Genomic DNA, 5,878 nt, shown 5'->3' on the forward strand with positions numbered 1-5,878 from the left:
TTCGTCAGCAAACTAAAGTCTTACTGGTAGTATCGGCCCTATTTATATATCTCTAAAGGACATTATACATTATTTTTATATCCCTAAAGGACATTAGGGATATATAAATAGGGCCGATACGACCAGTAAGATTTTAGTTCGCTGACGAAGCCTCTTGGATAGGAGGCGAAACGTCCGACACCTTCAAAAAAGTACAGATGACGGCTGAAGAAACCATCTCATCGATAGTGGTTTGTAATAAAAAAATCTTCCGTCTCCAAGCTTGTCCCATACTCTGGCCTCCGGTGGTAAAAAGTGTCCCCACAGGGTGGCGCTGCAGGACCCATCCCCCCTTATCCGAGTTGAAATGATGAGTATGCAAGTATATTTGCTTGACTAAAGAGGCCATCATACTTTGACATAATCTCCAACGCCAAAGTCGCAACTCTCATTTCCTGTCATAATGGTCGCATTTCACGTCAGATCGTGACTCAAGGTCACGGAATAATGATGAGACAAAGTCCCCGTCGATGCAAGTTAGCGTAAAAGAAAAGAGCTAAAAAGTGCAGAGCCCCATTTTTAATTTCCCTTCAATTGATGTGACACATCTGAGTACTTTCCCATTTCATTGATGTGGTAATGTCCCTTCAGTACGTCCGAGCACCAAGTGCAGACAGGTGGATCGTCATTTGACTAATACCGTGCCATGTACTCGTTTCTGCACTCGGTCTCTGTCATATCCAGTTAAGTCCGCATACTTAGCCAGCACCGATCCAAAGAAAACAGTGCATCAGCGTCTCTGTTTGGAGGCCGAAGCACTCTGACGTCTCTGCAGAGTTATTGTTCTGCGACGCTGGCTTCCGCCCAAACTGGTTTCCTCTCTTCCGGTCAGCTCCTCGCACGATTACTGTAAAACTGCTGAAAAAACACAGAATCACTATTGCCCAGAGACTCCATCGCCCACTCCCCCCCCCCCCCCCCCGTCCTCTGCTTACATCATCATTGTTACCCCCTGTGGGCTCGTCTCTCCAGTATTCTCATTGCAAGACATCTAAAAAAACAGAGGACTCAAAAGGACTGATCTGGAGGAGTGACTTGTGTGGTTCGCTTCGTCAATGAGGTCTCACACCGTTCGGGTCCAGAGCTCACCTTGTGGGGATGTCATCTTAGAATCGTCTTATAATCTTTACAACAACACTATAATATGTATTTTTTCTTCGTTTTTAGTTTGATAGTTTCAACCAAATCATCACACACTTGCTAACTGAAAGGAAGTCCACAAAATTCAATTAGTTGCACTTTCAATTAGTTCATAAAAGCCCAAGGTTGAAGATCACTGTCCAACTGAACAGGACACAAAGATAATCATACATTGTCTCTTCAAAACAACCCAACAACGATGTCTGAAGAAAGACTTGTGAGATTGATGCTAACTATGCTAGCCATCGACATGCTAACGGTTGGCCTCAGACAGCCGCAGTTGTTGTATTAAAACAATCAGTTGTCTTTACTCTTGATGATAACTGATTAAATCTTACAGAGTCACCTCAAATAGCCGTAGATGAAAAACAGTTCTGTTTTTTGCGTCTGACTTTGATATACTGCCTCCCGGTGGCCGAGGCGGGAACACTAGAATGTGCTGCAGCATTCATTCATGAAAGTTTATTTAAAATGAACGCGATCACGTCACTTCCATTTCAAGACATCAGTCTGCCCTAATAATGGATCTTACGGACCCTAAGTTATGTCTTACGGACCCCTGAGGCGTCTCCGGTTGGAGAGCCGGCGATTAGCTGATCATAATTAGCATGTGTTTGCGCGGAGATTTCAACTTTCCAGTCATGCCTTACAGATGTAGGCTCCAAGACGTATAATTTGACACAGATGGAGTCTCAGACCGACCGGCCCTGTTTGCTAAATGGTTTGATGTCTTTTGCACCCCCGCGAGCACCGTCTGACGGGGGATTAAGTAACAGCGTAAGCTTTAGTAAGCCGCTGACACACAAACGCTTCCTGTGATCTGACACAGACGACATGTCATGCACACTTTCACCCGGAATTGCGCCACCGCACCGGGCTCCCGCACGCACCACCCAGGTGCGTCCCCCCCTATCCCTAAACCACCCACACCTGTTGTTGTTGCGTTTCTCTGTAATTAGCCTCGCACAATTACCATCGCCGACTGCGGACTGAAGACAATGGGCCGGTTATTCTCTCCCTATCATTTCTCTTATTATTATTTTTTCTTCCCTTCTCTGAGTGGAGTAATGAAAGATTCTTCCACTCTTCAAAGAGACGGAGTTTCCTACCAAAACAGCTGAGTCAGAGGAGAAAAGGATGAAATGAGTGGGTGGCGAGTAATGTCACGTTTCCTATTGGACTGCAGCGATTGTGTTGCATGGCGGGCGCAGTCGCGATCAGGGCCCCATAATGGCCAACGGTCCTGCTCACTTAACACTAAAAGCACCCATTTGGCGTAAGACTCTGCTTTGGTGATCTGGTAGCGTTTTACCTGAGCCCGACGTCACCCTAAAGCCGGCAGCGTGAGGACGTTTTTCAAGTCCTACGTCAGGGGCCACTGACGGAGACTGTGAGACCATCAGGAAATTGAATCGGAAAGTGTGTGGGCTCTTCTCGGCCCAAAGCAGTCATCATTACCGCACATTGTGGAACCTTCACCGTGATGTGGACTTAAATTGTTTTTTTATCATGGCCTCATCCAGAAGGTTGGCGGGTGTGTGGTGTGACGGGGGGGAGTACTATGAAGTCTGGCTCCGTATAAATGAGGGGGGAAAAAAGAGTCTTTTGGGTCTCATAGTGAAAATATTTGAAGAGTCTGGCTGTATCAGACGCAGTCAGACAGCCAGAGAGTGGAACATTGTTCACAGCTGAGTCCTGTGCAAAGGTGAGGTAGGAAACACAGGAGCAGGGGTAGGGGGGTTCTCTGGTAGTTCACAGACTGGCACAGAGACAGACTAAGGGGTGTAGACAGACTCCTCTTGAAGGCCGGCGAGGGAAATAGGTCACGTTCAGCCACATGTACAAAGACGTAAAGCCTTCAAAGAGTGTGGGGTGGTTGGGTCTGGGGGGTCAGGGTTTTTGCATCGGCCCAAACAGGAGACAGACGCACGTCGAAGCACAACAGATCTCGGACAGACCCGCGCCGGGGTATAGAAGAAGCCCAGTGAGGTGGGATCCAGCCTGGCAGTCTCACCAAGATCACCAAACCGCGTCGCCCCGTTTCGTTCCCCACCCGGGGTGGTGCCGCCAATATGGAACGCTGCTATTTTGCTCCGGTTTACCTTTTCCCCTCCGTTCCTTGTCCTCTCCTGTGTCGCCTCGGGCCAAGGGTAGGGGTAGGGGTGGTGGTGGTGGGGGGGTTGTTCCGTGTTCCAAAGTTTGTGTCGGTCCCCTGTTCCATTTTACGTCATGTTGTTGACTGAGCGGACCCCACACTTAAGTCCCATAGAACTCAGAGGCCGGGGGTGAACGTAGCCTCGTGTTCAAGCGTGGTAATCGGATGGCCGTGTTTATTATATGTAGTGTTCCTTTGATGGAGCAAAAAAATAAATAAAAATCTTTGGGCTTTTTGTTTCGACAGTTTCACTGGCAGGTCAGAGGTGCTCGCCGTGGTAACCGTCAGGGAGAATAATATTTGCCCTTACACTCGTTTTTTTCCATACTAGTGTCAGGGATACTCGTTGGGGTTTCTGCACAGTAAAAGGGTGATGGGGAGGAACCCCCCACCCTCACCCCCTGGAGGAAAATCTAGGCGTTCCACAGGTGGTCCCCTGGTAGACCGCGCTTGGACACCTCCCGACGGCTACGCATGTACTGTGTACATACATCCTGTAGGTCTCAGGAGTGACGGAAGAGGGACACAAAAACACAGGAAAAAGCCCCCCCCGACACCACACCCCCACCACTCCAGTCCACCTCAACGGTCACTCATCCACAGTTCCCAGGGGTCCTTCGGAAATGTGGTTAGCTAAAAACAGTTAGCTTTTGCTCCATCTGCCTGCGTCTCCCAACACACACACATACCGCTGCCTTGCGTCAGCTGTTTCAGATGGGTCGAAAAGCCAGGCAACCGCACAATGTCATTACGCAGTCACAGAATCCCAAAAAGCCGATCCCAATTTGTTTCCGCGCTAGCCACAAAGCTAACGTTAGCGTCACTTATTGTCTGTCTGGGCCGCGCCGCGCGCCCACTCGGGTTCGCTTGACCTTCGCAATGTTGATCCCATCCCACGGGAGGAGTCCTTTCCAAAAAAGCTAGCTTTTAAAAATGAATTAGTGCGGCGTTGCGGTGAAAACCAGTCGGGTTTTGCAGCCGGAATCTTGCCATCCGTCATCATTTGGTTATTGTCACTGGCCGAGGTTTTCGCTTTGATCTGGAGATTTTTAAAAATGACACATTTTCATTCAAAATACGACACCCCAGGCGTTTTTATTTTACGGGGACAATCTGTCATTCCCTTTTGTCGATCTGCCTACAAAGACATCTTGGTTTTGGATTCAACGCCAACGGTAAGAGCACTTGTGAAACAGGGAAAGAAAAAAAAAAAAAAACCCTCTATCTGCTTCCTGTGGAGCTTATTCTGTTCGGGGTCAACGCTAAGTCCAAAGCCTCTCGGAGACACCGAAAGGTGGACAACTTAGGCTTTGGCGCCTTGCGGTCAAAGAAATTGCCAGGAAGTTCAACAGGTGAAACGTGACAATGCAGATGTTGGACGTCCGTTTCTAGTTGACGAATCCTATCAAAGATGGCGGACGGGCTGGAATCCTTCAGTCGGCTAACCCTCACCCTAACACTTCGAGCCTTGTGCTAACTCAATCGACTAGCGTAGAGATACCAATTTTGATCATTTTTACTATACAGATCTGGTAGGATTTCAACGGACTACTAGTGGCAGAAAAGATACTACTTTCTGTGGCTTATCCTGATCAAAGCCGCAGGGAATTTTGATGCTTAGGGTTTTTTTGGGGGTGAAAATTGATTTCTGATCAGAGTGAGTGATTCATTTCTTCATGATCGTCAATGGAGTTTCGAATGGGAACGATTCAGAGAGCTATGTGAAGCATTCCTACCACGATTGACGGACCAGATAGGAACCATGCCATGTATCCAGTTGAGGTTCACGGTCTATGGACCACCTAGGTATGGCGCGGTGAAACAAGTTAGCGTTACCTCTTCCCACCCGGAACGGATCGTTGGTCCTACAGAGCTCCTGACAAATAGATCAAGCCATTTGAAATACCCTTTCAAACCACGCATGGTAGCATTGTCTCCAAAACCCCTCCCCCTCCTAATGACCGTGAGGTATGTGCTGACTCACAGATGAGGCAGCCTAACTACTGACGCAATCCCGGAGAAACCGGCCTGGTGGTCGGTAATCCAATACTTTCCCGTGCGATTTGCAAATGACTGAGGCGCATCTGTAGCCAGAAGAACGGGAACGCGCCGTGACATTCAGTGAGCGGCTCGTCGGAGTGTTAGCGTGTTAGCACAGGGGTTTCAAACTCATTTTAGACACATGCCAGTTTTGAGTTAGGCCTTCCTTTGGACAGTGAAACCACTGAATGATCACTTGTGCACAAAAAAAATTAGTAAATTACTGGTTTTGGAATCAGTTCGGTCATTTCTAAGAGTTTGATGATTGTTGTTCAAGCGAGTGTAAACAGGGTCACAAAATTAGAGCAAAATCCCAACGTTATTTTCTTGCACATGATATTTCGGTCCAGATTTTAGCACAGTGGTTCTTAAACTGTGTTCGATGGAACCCTAGGGGTTCGGTGGTTCCTCCGCCGCAGAGGTCTACCCTTCAATCTACAGTAGTCTGCAGTTAGTGGACACAGTCATTGAAAGAAGGGTTTGGTGAATGAGTTTATGAAACTG

Source organism: Hippocampus bargibanti, linkage group LG06 (genome assembly GCF_051943395.1).
Source record: "Hippocampus bargibanti isolate YZ-2025 linkage group LG06, ASM5194339v1, whole genome shotgun sequence".
NCBI classification, from domain to species: domain Eukaryota; kingdom Metazoa; phylum Chordata; class Actinopteri; order Syngnathiformes; family Syngnathidae; genus Hippocampus; species Hippocampus bargibanti.